General features: G+C 41.9%; 1 long non-coding RNA gene across 1 annotated transcript in view; it reads left to right on the top strand.

Moving 5' to 3' along the window:
* Positions 1-18,004, top strand: part of LOC112546877 (uncharacterized) — a 151,027-nt gene that overhangs the window by 129,457 nt on the left and 3,566 nt on the right. The gene's annotated exons all lie outside the window — the stretch shown is intronic.

Here is an 18,004-nt window from a genome sequence, read left to right as displayed (position 1 = left end):
TGAACCTTAGAAATAACACCAGTCTTTAGAACAGGTTAGGACGCCGAGAAAAAAATGCATAGTGCCCTCAGTGTTTCTCATTTTCTAACCTGTCCCTATTCACTGCTTGGTGTGTCCTCCTCTGAGACCACACCTACCAGTGCGCAGTGCAAGAATCACACTATGAAGCAGTGAGGGGCAACCTAGACCACTGAATGGGCCACATGAGTGGCCATCCTTCATCTCAATGGGCTGCAAAATTGTCACAACCCACTCTTCCCAGGAGAGGGTAGTTTTGCTAACTGTGCTTGCATGCCTAGAATTTGCAGGGTGTGCCTATTGAACCGTAGCAGCACTTGGTTACAGAGGGAGCGCATGGCTCTCACAGTCAATGTTGTGTCAGCATGCACCTCACTTCATGTGCCCTTGTTTTAAGTGCATGTCACTTTTTTAATAACTGTAGGAAAAAACCCAACATGGACGAAAACCAGCAGGATCTGGCAACTCTGTAACATGGGCAATGGTAAACAAAATGTCTGGCGGGCCATACAAAGAAACACAATGGACTGCATACAGCCCTTGGGCCGCAGGTTACCCACCACAGGACGACCATTTCCACAGAGGTGGAGACAACAGGAGGATGAATCTCTGGGCTGTTGCTCTTACTCCTCAGCTTCTCCTTTTGAGTTAAAAATTTTTTGCCTTCATCCTTCCTTTCTCCAGTCTGGGCTCAGTAAGTAATAAGCAAAGTTTATCTTAATGGGGAGAACAGGAACGGTTTGGTCACATAATTGCCACGAATGCTGCAGAGTGTTCCAGACGGTACCAGTTTGTGCTGATATTTTCCCAGAGTGTGCCAACAAAAGGCGGCTGCTGCATGAGCAGAAATTGCTTCATTTTGTGAGTGTGCATGTTCACATCTGTAGTTGATTTTCAATCAAGTCTTGGTTGGTGAAAGGCCAGCTAATCTATGGCTCTGATTTTTTTTTCTTCAAAGGGCGAGTTAAGCCAAATTGAGGAACTGGTGTTTGATTGTATTTTTTACAATCAAATATTCTTGGACACAGAATTTTCAAATGGATCATCTGGGAAATTATTGTTATTGCTGATTTACTTATAATGTGGCAGTGCCTCAGAGCCCCACTCATGGACCGAACCTCATTGCACAAAGTACTGTATAAATACAAAACAAAAAGATGACCCCTGTCTCAAAGAGTCTACAATATGAATTTCTTGGACTGATGTGCCCCCTCAATTTATCCCCCTCCAACCGTGTGCTTGAGTCATGAGAGTGAGTATAATTTGAGCTGGGTGAAAACTGATAAAGTTCCATAGTTTTTTACTGACATTTTTGGTACTGGGATAGTCACTTCTATCCCCTCAGATACAGTTTTTCTGCAAAGTTTGATGAAATGGCTGTTCTTTTGCTTTGAAGATGCATGAAAATTCAAATATAAAATTGTAAACTTCAGAGTTGCGCAAAACTGTCCTATTTTCAAACAATTCTTCATCACAAAATATATTAAAATTGGGGCATAAGGGGCCTGTTTTCAAGCTGGTACCAAAATGAAAAACTATTCCCATTTCTAGTAGTTTTATCTTTTGCTGCAATTATTCTGTGAAATACAATAATATAAAGCACTTAACAATGCCACATATAACCTGCCAAGGAATATTGTAACAATGTCTTTTCTATAATGTATTTGTCCAAGTCACCATCCCCGTTTATATTACGGTAGGCTATTTTTTTAAAATAGACCATTTAGTTTGGAGGTACTTTTAGCACTCTTTAAAGATGTTGAACTGTCACCCCTGGTGAATGAAGATCTTTCTTTATCCAAAGTGCAGGGGGAAGGGGCAGGGAAGCACATAGATTAAAATAAAAAACAGTTAAGTAACTAAAATAATTTGTAGCACTGAGTATGCTGTAGGGTTGTGCACCTTTACAATAATCACTGTTATAAAGATGCCTTCCCTATACTGACCTGCTGAAAGGCCTTGTGATCGCTTATCTGGAAAAGCTCCATTTAGAAATAAGGTATGGTAGTTGAGATTCATGATAAATTAATCATTTATCTTTCTGCTGACTGGACCAGCTCTGATATGATTTTGGGGAAGTGATTACCTGTCTTCTAGGAACTCAACTGACATCGCCTTGCTTTCATGGTAAACAGGTCAATGACAGGGCCAGATTAACTCCTCTGGGATCAGGGGCTATTAGATTTGGTGGGGTCCTCTAGGCTTCAGGATGGGGCCAAAATGAGGAGTTCGATGTATGGGGGGGCTGCTGGTGTCAGCGCAAGAGGGGGTGAGGGTTCTGACTGGGAGTGCAGGCTCTGGGGAGGGGCTGGAGATGAGGTGTTTGAGGTGCAGGAGAGGACTCTAGGCTGGGTTAGGAGTTTAGATGCGGAAAAAGGCTCAGGGCTGAGAGTTTGGGAGTGGGGTTTGGGAGGGTGTTAGGGTATAGGAGGGGATTCAAGACTGGGCCCAGGGGTTGGGGTATCGGATATTTACCTGTGGCAGTTCCTGTTTGTTTGGGGGGGGGGCAAGTGGCTCTGCATTGCCCCATGGTTGCCTGCAAGCACCGCCCCCCACAGCTCCCATGATTCCTGGCCAGTGGGAGCTGTGGGGGCAAAGCCTCTTGGTGAGGGCAGCACAAGGACAGAGCTTCCCAGTGCTTGTGTGTCCAGCTTGAGGCAAGGGTAGGGGGAGGAAGATCAACAGAATATGGAGCCACCTTCACCCTCCCCCCCCCCACACCTCTGCCAGGAAGAACTAGACCATAACATGGGCTTCTGGGCTTGTGTCCCCTTAAGTCCCTGTCTTAATGCAGCTCTGGTCATTGAATACCCATTCACTCCTTAATACATTCAACCTGACTGGATTTTGAATTGATGGTCAAAAAAATGAGACTTTGACATTTCCCATCGCCTGTCCATGTGGCTTTCTTTAGTGAGAGGACGTAGGACCTGACTTTTTTTTCCCCTTTCATCTTCTGTCATAGTTTATTGGTGCATTTCACATGTGTAAAACACTGCCTAAATCAGAACGCTTGTGTTTTATATCTACTTTTTCTCTGATTTTGGGGAGAGGAAGTGACATCACCAGTTGAATTGCTGATGGAGGATCATATCCAATACTTCTGCAGTGTCTTTGACATCCTTGCATAAACTGTGATGTGATGATAATATTGTGGCCCTATTAAATAGCTGCAGGCTAAATGGGTATGGGTGTGTATGTGTGCACATATAGGGTAGGCTGCATCCCAAGGAGAAATTATTTGTCTTGCAGTAGGGCACAAAATATTTTAGATGCTGTATGGAATATATATGGGTGTAGGAATGCATAGTTAATGCTTGGAAAAGCTTATAATATAAACATAAAATGTAATAACGTGGCAATATTGAATAGCTGCTTAGTTGCCAGGACAACTCCTTTTGGTTCGAGTAAGAAAGCACATGTTGGAACTGGCAGACATTCTTTGTTCAGCAATGAATGTAGCTGCATTTGTGCTCTTATTTTACTGATACTCCCTCTGGTGGTACCTTTTGAATACAATAAGTGTTACCTTTTGTCTTGAAACATGGTGAGGGTATTTGTTTATTTATTTTATTTTATTTACTGTCCTGCGATAGTTTTGAACAAGTTTTCTGAAGCCTTCCCCCCAAAAGTACACCATTATGAATAAGAGCCTTGTTCTATCATCCTTATATTGGCAAGTACCTTGTTGTGCAAATAATCCTTTAATACTACTTATTGTAATAGCTCATGCTCACTTAAAGAAGCTACAGTGTAGTATCTTAAATGGTGATGAGATTATAAACTGATCACTCTAGTCTGAGTTCCTGTATCTCACAGGCCACCAACACTACCTAGGACCTGCTGTCAAATCTGTTGCTGTATGTTGGCAATCATATGTCAAAAGCTGAATGTTAGTTTGAATAATGGATAATCTGTAAAATGAAGTCTCTCATTCTACATTTGATTAGTCACCTCTTGGCAAGCTGCAAGCTCAGTCATATAATTTGCACATAAAGCTGCTAGTTCATTTCCCATCTGTCACTGCCCACGTCAGCCCTGCAAGACTGGATGTTTTAAAACGTGTAATAGTTGAAGACTAAGTCAAGAGAATGCTTCATAATGGTTTTGTGTAGCAGACCAAACGATGAAAATTGGCAACCCTGTTTATATAGGGAGTTAACTGACTTATTGGCTATTAAAGAAGGCTCATTGGAGCTGTCGGCAGGAAACATTGCTAACCCTGCCTATTTATGATGTCATTACCTTAGATGACTACATATGAGAATTTATATTTTAAAATAAATGTATTGCTGTTGAGGCAGATTGGCAGCCTTGCTTCTTCCACATTGAGCTGGCAGTAAAACAAGCAAAGTTTTAAAGGGGTTTGCATCTCACACCAGTTCAAATGTGGCATTTTTGATGAGCATGCACAGTATGGTATATCTTCTGTAATAAACATTAGCATGCATTGATGTTTTCCCAGCAAAAATTGAAAACACACCTCCTTCCATTTGATTTTCTTGTACATATCCAGTGTATTTGTCTCACACAAAAATGATTTTTGTTTTTATTTTTTGAAATCTGTTTATTTCTGCCATGCTCAGACTGGAGGGGGAGCTGGGGGTGAAGGGGTGAAAGGAAAAATGCTGAACTTCTGTTTGCCTCATTTTCGATTGAACAGTGTTGTGTGTGCTAACCCTGCTCTATACAATGGAACTCTGTACAGCGAACATTAGCTAAGTGGTTCCTTATTTAGAATCATTCATCACCATGGCACAATCTCGTGTATACAGGGCAGATTTACATCAGTGAAATTGAGAAATAAAAACAAAGTCCTCATGATATCAGAGTGGGTGGCTATTATATTCGGAGTGTCAGCAGTGTGCTAAGACCTGGGTTAAAATTATGTCAAATCCTGGAGCACTCTTCAGTGGTGCCACTTTGGCGGACCACAGAATGCTGCTTCAGGGAGGAGAAGGGGACACAATGGGACTTCATCCAAATGCTATTGTAAGCACCTAAAAATGTAGGCACCACTAGCATTCACAATTCCCCACCCTACTCTTCTAATCCTGAAGGTGCCTAAAATTCCTAGGTGTTTCCGATATTAAAGTCTCCATGGTACCTACATTTTGGCAGCTTGGTATGTGCATGGCTCCCTCAGTCCTGTCATGACCTAGCAGTTTGGTCTCAGAGAGATTCTCAGATTAGGTGTTTCTCTGTCTAGCTTGCTTTAATGGCCCAATCCAGTAATCGTTAGGCCAGAGAAAGATGAGAATGACTCCATAGTCTGAAGTTAGGGCATTCACTTAATATGTGGTAGACCCTGTGCCAGTGATTGTTTAATTATTTATACAGAGTGGGACACCGTAAGATTGAGTCTTATCCCAGCTCACCCAAAATCCCAGTGATCAAGGCACTCTGCTAAGAGGTCAAATATGTGGGGTCCAATCCCTGCTCTGTGTTAGGCAGAGAGAGGATTAGAAACTGTGTCCCCATCCCTCAGTCTGAAATAAGTGCTTCAGATGGGTAGAAATTATAAGGGGGCAGCATTATCACTTGCCCAGTATTTCTTGCAAATGGCTGATCTGGGTTAGGTGCCTAACTTTAGGGAAGAGTTCATGTGTGTGAATCCCAAGCAGTCTCTGTCCTAGACTTAGGCATCTAAATCCCTAGGTGGGGCAGGAGTCTAAACCCACCCCTCTCCTCAGAATTTGCTACTGAGTGGCTCCCTGGTTTGTATGCTGGCTTCCAAGAATCACATTCCTTTGTGCCCCTCTCTCCTCTGCATTGTACAGGATCCTGGAGGCTAACAGGACTCCTGATACCACTGGGGAGGGTGCCAAAAAGCCAAGTGCTGCAGTATTCAACACTACAATGCCTAAGTCTTTAGGGTACTTCCACACTGCAATAAAAAGCCTGTGGCACCAAGTCACAGAGCCTAGGTCTTTTGACTTGGGCTTGGTAAGGGGCTTAGGCTGCAGGGCTTAACATTGCAGTGTAGACGTTAAGGTTTGGGTTGGAGCATCCAAACCCATTGCAAGATTTCAGAGCCCATGTTTCAGCTCAAATGTCTACATTGCTAATTTTAGCCTCATAGCTTCTCTGAGCTCAAGTGAGCTGACTCAGGCCAGCTGGGGCAGTGCCCGGGATCTTTTATTGCAGTGTGGACATACCCTTAGTCTTCTCAAAAGGCGTGTGGTAAAATCCTCCGTTGTGCATTGGCCCCATCTTACTTACCTTTCAGCAGATGAGGCCCTGAGTCATGGAGACTGTGGGCTACTAGGGATGGCAAATTGGATTAAAATGAATGTGACTCTTCCTCATTATATATATCAGCTGAACAGGGCTTAGCCAGGTGCAAACTGGACCGTTCCCGGACTGGAAAGCCACAGTAATAGCTTAATATCCCTTTTGCCCCTCATAGTTCTTTTGAACTTGCCACAGTATTTGCTTGAGCAGTTCCCCGTTTTTCCCAAGCAAACCAGATACACTCACAAATGCGGTAGTTGCAGCTGAGTTGAACTGAAAATACAGGCTATCGAGTGTCATATATGTATGTTCACACCAACCATTTGACACAGTTTACAGAGACACCGGTACAACTAGCAGACCTTGAGGTTGCTACCCATGGGGCTCGAATCCACAGCTTCACTAGGAGCTCCTCTCATTCACAAAACCTCTGCTTTACCATGGAGCTCCTGGCTAAACAATCAGTTGCTAGGCAATGAGGAAGCATTGCCACATGCTATGTGTATTCATGTTTTTTGTGAGAGCAGAAACAGCATCTCTTGGCTTGTGGGAGTTCTTTTGGTTTCACAGGCATTTCTGTTTGGTGAGTGTCCTCATTTGCAGCACACCCTTTCAGAGAGGGCACTGACTCATGGTTTTAGCTGTCCCAATGAATCTGTTTTCATAAACAAAATTTCATGTGCTGTGTTTGCTCATCAGGGAGGCTTAACATCAGATGTCTCTGAGCAACCAAGAAATATGTTAGGGATTGGAGCTTGTTTCATCCCTATTTTTTTAAGCTGAGAGGAAACATTTGAACAAACTGTTTTTAAAAATGCACGCAGTGGATTCAATCTCCTGATATGGGCAGAAATGCACAGCACAAGGAACTGGGTTCTTGGATATTCGGTAGGGATTTGCAGGCTTCACCGAGAGCTGAAGAAGATGGTCTGATATTAAAATTGCACAAAGCAGTGTATGAAAGAAAAGGAAGTGTTAAGGGACTGAGCTTTAAATAACATTCCAAGTTAGTGCTGGTGAAAGCTGGACCTTTTGGAGACAGAAGCTCTGTTCAGTTCTACACAACAGCAGGTACAACGTGGGCACTGCCAGCCTCCCCCACTCTTCCCAGCCAGTGTTTCTCCGGCCCGTACCTATGGTTGCAGGAAGTCTAGTACTGACCCCCTGCCATCCTAGCATGTCCATGTCTCCATGTCAGTTCTCTAGTTCTTTTTGTTCCTGACCCCTTTCCCTCCTCCCTTTCCCTTCCCCAACCCTGTTAAAGCTTTCAACATTAGTTATAGTTGGCACCATTTCTGACATTTGCTGGTGTTTGTGATGTGGATGTGCTGTTACTAAGAGCTGGGTTAATACTAGATTCTTTTCACTTAAGAGGAGCCATCAGAGAATAACAACATGTGGCCACTACTGAAAAGAGACAAAAGTTAGATAATGGCAAGCCGTGCAACTGATTCCAAGATACTGATGTAAAGGCAGCATTCTGGAGAGATGGCTGAAGTCTGAAGGTGGCATCCAAGCTCTTAATTGATCTGTCTGCTATAATATTGCATAACTGTTAAGAGGCACCTGAGATGACAGATGTTGTTATAAAAGTGAGCAAGCAGTTAGAACCCCAAAGCTGCATGTTTCATATAAAGCAATCAAGCAAACAAAAAAATGCATTACATCAAGTTTCCAGATGGAATCATCTGAAAGACTCTTGGATAGCAAGTATTTTTGGTGTAGGTATAAGCAGAAGGAAAAGTATGTATGAAAATCTCCCAGGCCACCTAAGAATGTTAAAATGAATAAACCCCAGAATTTAATAATCTCAGCTACAAATAGTGCAATGATTGATAAATTCTGGAATCAGATAAGCCCTCTTACAGTATGTCTTGCCCATCCCTGCTCACTGGTGTAGGATTGTTCCCTATGGTATATTTCCTACAGCCTTGTCCTGTTTTTTAGTGTCTCGGGTGATGAGGTTTCAGTCACTTTCTTTGGAAAGCCATAACTCAGGTAGAATTAAAATGACAGAGAATCCAAAAAGGAGATTTGAGAAACATCCCAACACTGCATTTATGATTCTGTCAGAGATAAGCATCTCCAGTCCCATGAATAAGATAAATTTGGTTGGAAAAATAACAATGATCATAAAACCACTGGAAGGCAGTAAAAGTAATTCTATTGTCATAGCTATTATTTTACTATCTGGTGGATTTTTATTCCACTTTTTGAAGAGAGATCCTTTATCATAAGAGATATTAATTAGCAATAAGTGTTATTGCTGGGCAGAAAACAAACCTTGAGTTCCTCGTCTTAACAAAACCCCTTTGCCTTTTTTATGTACAAATCTGGAGTCCTTTGGGCAGAAAATCCGTGTGGAATTTGCTGTCTCTGCATTAAGAATATATTTCAGCCATCCCTGAAATCCTACTTTCCACCACACACACAGTAAGCAAAGTGGATACTTTTCACTTGTGCTGAGGGAACCATAACTCAGAAGTGGGGGACAGCAGAATAACAAGGGTGTTTCTGGCACTAACATTCTTGACATATATCCAGTGCCAACAGTAACAATGACTACTTGAACTGCAGCTTGCATGCATAGTTAGTATATGTACCTTTGTTACAGTGCTTGCTTCGCCTTCCAGTAATAAGAATAATATTGTCTTCAAATGATGGGATCCAGTCTCTTGCAGATGTCACACCTCAGGAAGATGGATCTGAAGCCTAATTAGATTTTTTTGAAAAACTAGTAATCTGAGCCAATGGACTGGGATTTGGGAGATTTGAGTTCTATGTCACTGTGCTGCTGCATAACCCTGAACAAACAACTTCACTTTTCTATGTCTCAGTTGCACCTCGGGGTTAATGAGCTGTGCTTTGAGCTCTATGGATGAAAAATGCTGAATGAGAACTACACATTATTTCTCTTTTAAAAGTTAAACACTATTCAATGTGTGTAGTTTTATATTTTTAGGATAGACCACTGACTCAGAGTTCGTTCCAGCTGAGGTTTGCACTTGCAAAAATGAGTGTAATTTGAGTTCCGTTAAAGCCATATCCAAATATGAACATGGAATCCTGGAAATCTTTCTCTTGGAGGACCAGGTCGCATAAAGGAAGGCAGCTTAGCCAAGTAGTTAGTGTATGGACGCATGGTAAATCATACCTCAGCTCATATTTACAGTACATCTTTTATTGGGCTAACTCTTCTTGGTGAGAGACAAGTTTGGGAGCTATAGGGTATGTCTACACTGCACAATTATTTCGAAATAAGCTATTCTGGAAGAAATCCTCCAAAATAGCTTATTTTGAAATAGCATGTTTATACTACAGGGAAGCCTCAAAATTAGTCTGAGACAGGCTCCCCTAATGCAGACATGCTACCTCGATTTAGAGCCCCTGAAGACACCTGGAAGTAATTACTTTGAATGGCTCTGGGGAGGAGCTATTTCGAAATAACAGCAGTGGAGTGTCCACACTACTGCTATTCCGAAATAGCAATTTCAGACTAGGCATTATTCCTTGTGCAATGAGGTTTACAGAAGTTGGAATAAGCTGTCCATTATTTCAAATTTATTTCGAAATAACAGAATTGCTGTGTAGATGCTCACATTGTTATTTCAGAATAATGGCTGGTATTCCAAAATAATGCTGCCATGTAGATACACCCATACAGAGCTTGTCTTCAGGGCAAGCCACAGAGGACAGTTTTCTTTCTCTTGGCCTGGGAATCTCTCATCATTGAAAAATGCATAAGCTGGACTCAAGGTGGCCAGGTTGAAGGGGCTGAATTTAATTGCCAGTGCTATATGCATTTCACTTCAAAATCTGATTACTCATACACATTTTCTCAAATGCCTCTCATGGAAGGGTCCTTAAATGAATACACATTGAATGTTACCACCTCAGGATAATTAGCTCTCAGAACCAAATCTTCAAAGATTGAAACAGCCTAGTTGTCTGAATTCCCCCAAGGGATCTGGGCTTTAGTCTTAAATGTGCTGTTCCACATCAAGCTAAGGCCGTGTTTCCCAATTGGTGCGCCGTGGAACCCCTGGATTCAGAGAAGCGAAAGTAAGGGTTCCCTCTGAAGAAACCAATTCTTTTTGACGGGGTTTGACAAATTCTGGTGGGTCTTTCTTTTTTCTTTTTTTTCTTTATTTTTTTGGCGTGACAAATTTTACCCTGGCAAACCTAGGGGTTCCTTGAAATTTTTTTAAGCTGAAAAGGGTTCCATGGCCAAATAAAATTGGGAAACACCGAGCTAAGGGATTCGAAAACATTGTGTCCTATATCAAGGTCTTTGTGAAATTCTGTTTCTCATTTTTAAAATGCTTTTGCCACCTAGTCTCCTAATAAAACAGACATGCCAGAATTCTCATAAAAAACTTTCAGACCTGATGGACCCACAAGCTGCATCTGGTCCTATGACAGAATGAAAAACCAAGCTACATAATTCAGGTTTCAAATAGCCCAAAATTCAGAGATGTTTAGAGCTTGTGTTTTGGTTTGAGACATTGCCAGGAGAGAGGTCATTTTAAGAACATGAAATCCATCTCTGGTATGCTGACAGTGGGTCTATTTCAGGGTAGCAAAGGTATCCCAAAATAGCTACCCTGTGTTTTTTAAACGTGCCCATTATTTTGAAATATTTTTCAAAATAATGGGCACACTATTCTGGCATCCCTGTAGCCCTCATCCCATGAGAGTTAAGGGCTGTCTCAAAATAGTGCATTATTTCAAAATTTGGTAATGTTTTGGGTTCTGTGAAGACGCATCCTAGCTGAGTAACTTTTGGTTGGGATACTGTCATCATCTATTGGACGTGGAGTTCCTCTAAATCACAACCAGACTCAGCCACTGATGTTTTTTCTCACAGGATCCCTATTCCTGCACATCCCATCTCTCCTTAGTGGGTGAGCCACTGCCTTCTCCTGAGGGTATCTGTTATATGGTGAGGAAAAAAATCAGTAATCTTCCTATTTCGAAGGGTCCCCACGTGGACTATGGGAGTTGGCCTTATCTGATACAACTTTAGTGAAAAAGATTAATGCTGGACAATAATAAAGACAAAATGGATCTTATTTACATATGACTTCTTATAGAAGAATTCAAAAGTTTATCTTAACTTATTGCTAAGGAATGTAATAATCATTCATTTAATTGTTTATTAATTGGTACCAAATCCTTAATGTAATACAGCATTAAATCCATCTTCCAAAGAAAACAGAGTGTGAAATAATAGAATACTGTTCCTTGTTTGTTTTGTACAAGGGAACTAAGTTCTTCTTCAAGGTCTGTTATTCTGTATGAAGCTGCTGTGGTAGTGGCCTAGTGAATAATACCTAGTCCTAAAAACAGCACACCTGCTCCTGCTGCTGTCACTAACTTGCTATGTAAACTTGGGCAGATTCCTGTATTTTGTTTTCCCCAGCTGTACAACTGAGTTATTGCTGCTTACTTGGAGAACTGAGTGAACACTGCAGGAGGCAAGAATCTGGAGAAAGACACAGAAAGTCAGTCTGGCTACATCTAGACTGCAAGTCTCTTTCGAAAGAGGCTTTTCCAAAAGATACTTTTGAAAAAGCTTCTTTTGAAAAAGAGCGTCTAGACTACAACCAGTACTTTCGAAAAAGAAAGCTGCTTTTTCAAAGAGAGCACCCAGGCAGTCTGGATGCTCTCTTTCGAAAAAGCACAGTTTGTATTACATAGTGCCTTTTTTTGAAAGAGCACTTTCAAAAAAAGGTGTTCTTCCTTGTAAAATGAGGTTTTCCGCAGTTGAAAACATTGCTACGTTCTTTTGATTTACTTTCGAAAGAATGTGGCAGCAGTCTAGACGCAGAGGAAGTTTGTGGGGTTTTTTTGTTTTTTGTTTTTCTGAAAAAAAAACCTACTTAAAAAAAACACAACCCTGAAGTCTAGACATACCCTCTGTGTTCACATGGCTAGAGTGCCACTTTGCAATTACAACAGCTCTTTAATTGTTGATATAGTTTAGAGACAGTTTAATAAGAATGGAGTCCTCTTGTGTCATTACCCAGTATGTGATAAGTGAAATATGGTGAAGGCAGTCAACCTAGTGAAGACCCACAGGAAGCAAGAGAGTATGATTAAAAGAGAAACAGTGTAGCACCTGCAAACAGGCAGCATGGAGAGACACTTCGGAAGGCAGGCCTTTAGGGTTGCGAATACTGGACACCTGCAGGCCTACTGATGAGCTTTCATGGGCCAGACTCACTTCCTCAGATCTACCTGATCTTCGACTTGCAGAGTCACTACCACATTCTCCTTTGTGCAGGCAGGGGATTGGGCAGAGAAAATTTATTAACTTGCTATGTGGTGCCCAGGGATCCACACAGGCAAATTCTGCAGAGTGTGGGGGCAGATATCTTCTTTCCTCTCTCAGGAGTCCTCTCCTACATATATTGCATCATATCAGTTTAACAACTGCTTTGCCTAGGAATCCGCTGGATTGCTCTCAAGTAGTGAGGTTGTTCACCAGATTCCTCAGCAAGCCCAGCTCAAAGCTCCCAGTGATATGATGCTTACACTATGGGGCATTCATTCAGGCCTCTCTCTGTTTATTAATGGCCTATCTAACTGACCTCCTGGGAACACAGCTGAATTCAGATTTTGGGGAGGTGATGAGTTAATAGAGTGCAGCTCTCTCACTGGTTTTCATCGTGTCCTTGGGGCTTTTCTTCTCTTTAGCTGCACACAAACAACCGCACATGTTGAGAATACAGCGAGATGCTTGGCATGCTCACGTGGTGGCTTGTTAATATGAGTCATCTGATGTAACTGGATTCAGATCACCAAGGCAGCTGTGATCATTACTGTCCTCCAGATGGCAGTGATATTCTGCAGAGCACGGAATCCTGACCACCAGTTCTACCGAGGCTTTTGTGTTTAAATGGAGGCAACAGTTCTTTTTACTCAAAAGAAAAAAAAATTGTGAAGCCGAAAGAACAATTTTTGTTTTGGCACCAATGTACAAGCTAGAGGGAGCAGTGCCATTGCATGAGAGCATAGTTCATATCCCAATCACACATAAAAGTCTTGATAATGTAAGAAATGTGGGCCTGGTTCAAAGACAATTCGCTCTGTATTGTATGGCTCTTGTAAGGAAAATGAAGCCAGAACAGTATCTTGCAAAATTTTTGTACATGGCCAGCAGGAATTCTGATTTTTAGAACAGTTTGAATGAATGAATGAATGAATGAATGAATGAATGAATGAATGAAATGAGAGAGAGAGAGACTTCAATACTAACGATGCAGTGAATGCTTTAGAGGGGTAGCCGAGTTAGTCTGTAACAGGAAAAACTTAAAAAACAACAAATAGTCTAGTAGCACCTTAAAAACTAACAAAACATGTAGATGGTATCATGAGCTTTTGTGGGCAAAACCCACTTCTTCAGGTGACCGGAATAGGTTCACCAGCAGCCAGACTTCAAGGAGCAAGAGCTCCCTTGTCTTCTTTCGCCCACAGCTCTCTCCAGCAGGGCTGATCTGGGAAAGCTTGTAAATTCATAATCTGTTAAACCTGGATTGAGAAGCAAATTGGAGTCCAATATTTAGTCTAGTCTGAGGTGCTTGCTAGTGCTAATACAGTCAAGAGTTTGTGACTAATCCAGTACCCTATTTTCAATAGGTTATATAACACTGCTATAAAAATGTGCTTCAGCCAACTCTCAATATTAAAGCCCCCGGTTGACTAATAAAATAGCTTTTCCTTTCATGGAAGCAGTCATCTGTATTATTGGATATATTTAGAGCGTTGAAAGAGGATATGGGTCAAACCTAAGACCCAATAGTAAATCTAAGGAAAGTACCTTTCCTATCACTTTAGAAGTATTTTGACTCCAAATTTTTCTAGATGTGCATGTCTAAGTCTCTAGAAAAAAATGTCCATGCAAGTAGTAAACATGTTATCTATATAATAAATATGCAAGTATTCTGGAAAACAATGGGACAGTGTCCTTTTTGGTTCCTCCCAGGCTCACTCAGCAGTCTGTTACTATTGCGTCAATACAGGTACCATGTTATAGACTATTTCACTGCTTGCTACAAAGTTGGGATTGCATGATGTGACATAGGCCAAATATGAGTTCCTTTTATAGGTTAGCAGGGAAGGGTTTGATTGTAATAGTAAACATCAGTAACAATCTGTTTTCCCTCCAAATAAACACCAAGGCTGCGTCTAGACTGGCAAGTTTTTCTGCAAATGCAGCTGCTTTTGCAGAAAAACTTGCCAGCTGTCTACACTGGCCACTTGAATTTCCGCAAGAACGCTGACGATCTCATATAAGATTGTCAGTGTTCTTGCGGAAATGTTATGCTGCTCCTGTTCGAGCAAAAGCCCTCTTGCGCAAATTCTTTTGCGCAAGAGGGCCAGTGTAGACAACGCGGTATTGTTTTGCACAAAAAAGCCCCGATGGCGAAAATGGCGATTAGGGCTTTCTTGCGCAAAACCGCGTCTAGATTGGCACGGATGCTTTTCCGCAAAAAGTGCTTTTGCGGAAAAGCGTCTGTGCCAATTTAGATGCTCTTTTCCGCAAATGCTTTTAACGGAAAAACTTTTCCGTTAAAAGCATTTGCGGAAAATCATGCCAGTGTTGATGTAGCCCAACTGTGTTGAGTCAGTGCATGTGCTGGAGACTCTGTGAGAACCACAGCATTTGTCTGCATCTGGCTACCTCAGTATTAACGTATGTCCTATTTATATTTATTAGAACGCTGAGATTTGTCCCTTCTCTACCGTGATGGAATTTTCAGCCACACCATTTGAATGCAGATCTAAATGAGTTCCAAGTGTAAAGGGATTCCTATCTAAAGCAGTGGTCCTAAACTCCTGGCCCATAGTCCAATTCTGGCTGGAGTGATTGCACAATCTGGCCCAGGACTCCTGGTGGGCTGGGGGAGGGACCTATCAATTACCAGCTCTAAGCCTCATCCCTTCCCTCCATCATCCCACCCTCTCCCTACCCTGATGGTGTTCTGTCCCCCGAGCAGGACAGTTTTTTGTATCACAAGGGGGACCTGGTGCTGCACACCAGCAGTGGTCATATCCCCACCTCACTTCCTGCAGTAGCAAGAGCCATGGGAGAAGTGAAGTGAGTGCTCGCTCCACTTCCCTATAGCTCCTTCAGCTACAATCACTCCAGCTGGGACTGGCCCATGAGGCCAGAGTTTGTGTGTCCTGATCTAGTATTTTAAATTCCGGCTTACGTCTCTGTATATTTCACTCTTTTCTAGTCTGCAACCAATAGGATAGCATACAATATTATTGTCCTGAAATATTATAATTTTCTTTCTTAATGTGTTAATTTTGATTTCTGTAGTCATCACATTTTTAGCAAATAAATCATGTGAGTTGCAACTTCTGAGATTTCCTACTAGTGTAAAATGTAAGTAAATAAAAATGGAAAAAAATAAATAACTGGAATGAATAGTTGACTCCTTCCAGAGTTACTCATGGGGCTTCATTATGGACTTGTCTTATTGGGTACAGTCAGAAAAGTTAACCAGAATGAAATAAAGATGTGAATTTAAAGTGGAGAATTCAACTGTATTAAACTCCTGCATGAAAAAACATCATTCAGAATAAATATCACCTTAATTCTGTTTCATTTCATTTTAGATTTAAGAGAACTTAAATTCGGAATAAGTGTCCGCACAAGTTTTCAGTGAAGTTTATATTCTCTGAGGGCAGACACTGTAGGCAATCACTAGGGCTTTGTCTACACTGCAGGGTTTTTGTGCAAAAAGCCCTTTGCGGAAGAGTTCTTGCACAAAAGCGCATCCAGACCTCAAAGCGTATTGAAAAGTGATGTGCTTTTGCGCAAGAGAGTGTCCACACTGCATGGACATTCTTGCACAAGAAAGCTCTGAAAGAGCATCTGTGCTTTTTCTGATAGGTGTTTCTTGCACAAAAACCCCTCCAGAGCATCCACACCTGCCTTTTTGCACAAGAGCCATAGCGCAAAAAGGAGTTATTCCTTGTGGCGCGAGGAATAACTTTACTGGCAAAAGCTCTCTGTTCTGTTGATTTTCTTGCACAAAAACGCACTTGAGGTGTGGATGCTCTGCTGTTTTTTGCACAAAAACCTTATAGTGTAGACATAGCCTAAGAGTTTGTAGGAGAATTTCTGAGAGTCTTCCAAAAGGCTCCTCTTTATTGCTTCCTCTTTATTTAGCAGGGGAAGGGACCTACAGTACCTGGCTGCTATTCTATTTCAGAAACAAATTACAGTGCCCCTTGCATCTGAGTATATGGGATTGTGGAACCTAAGCTCTACCCATTTGTAGTCAGCAAGTAAGCAAGAACGTAGCACTTGCTTTCTCCTATGCTCTAGGGCCCAAGGTCTGGCTAATCTGTACACTGATTTTAGGATTTCTTCTTTCCCCTTATTCCCTTACATATGTGTGTTGTCAGAGATGCAATGGAATGCACTGATACCACAGCATGTGATCAGTTCTTTTCCCTTGATGTGCTGTCATCTTAATTGTGCTTTAATTATATATCGAGAGCCTTTAAAAAATGGAAGTTATATAAACTATCAGAGGGGTAGCCGTGTTAGTCTGAATCTGCAGAAGCGATGAGGAGTCCTGTGGCACCTTATAGACTAACTGAAGTGTAGGAGCATAAGCTTTCGTGGGCAAAGACCCACTTCGTCAGATGCATGTAGTGGAAATTTCCAGAGGCAGGAATAAATATGCAGGCCAGGATCAGGCTGGAGATGACCAGGTGGATCCAATCAAGGAGGATGAGGCCCACTTCTAGCAGCTGATCTGGAGGTAGATCAGATCTCCAGATCAGCTGCTAGAAGTGGGCCTCATCCTCCTTGATTGGATCCACCTGGTCATCTCCAGCCTGATCCTGGCCTGCATATTTATTCCTGCCTCTGGAAATTTCCACTACATGCATCTGACGAAGTGGGTCTTTGCCCACGAAAGCTTATGCTCCTACACTTCAGTTAGTCTATAAGGTGCCACAGGACTCCTCATCGCTTCTGTTATATAAACTGTTAATCAGACAGATGGACCAGGAAAAACCATCAAGTTAGCATGGCAGTGGTGGAGAAATAGCCTTAACATAAGAAACTGTTAAAAACTTTAGTACGAGAAGGAATAGGAGCCTTATTAAAGATTAAAGAACTGATTTCTCTCCTTTCTTTTGTATCCAAAAGACTTCTGTGGTGTTATGATAGAAAAGGACCAGTGGTGAATAATTAAAACCCAAAGCTGGCCTTGGAGTTCCAGTCTGAGAGTCAGCCTAGTCTGTCTCTCCCTCCAGTTTGCCAGGCACAGTGCTAGCAGATACTCCACATTGTTCCTCAGTAAGTCATGCCATTTCTAGTGATGGCATTAAGTTTAGTGAGAACTCAATATACACAAATGTAACAGACCAGGCATGCGCATTAGACAGAGCACAGTGCTTTTAAAAAACACCACCTCCTAATTATCCCCATTAGACACATACATGACTTTAGGACAGTGGATGGCAAGCCAAGTTCTGGGGCCCTGGCTCAGACTTTATTCAGCCTTTATTTGGGCAAAGCTCCCATTTAAGACAATGGAAGTTCTACTGGAGTAAAAACTGGGTCAGAGCCTCAGGATTCGGCCTGTGATTATGCAGCAGAAATCCCAAATTCGCCTCCCATGTAGCAGAAAGTGGCCTGCCAAGGACACTTGTACCCACATGCCCTTCAAAATCTCTCCTCTCTGACCCTGTGTGGGGCATGGTAATTTCAAGTAGCTTG

This window comes from Pelodiscus sinensis, chromosome 18, assembly GCF_049634645.1.
Source record: "Pelodiscus sinensis isolate JC-2024 chromosome 18, ASM4963464v1, whole genome shotgun sequence".
NCBI lineage: Eukaryota > Metazoa > Chordata > Testudines > Trionychidae > Pelodiscus > Pelodiscus sinensis.
This window is presented reverse-complemented; position numbering and strand designations above follow the sequence as displayed.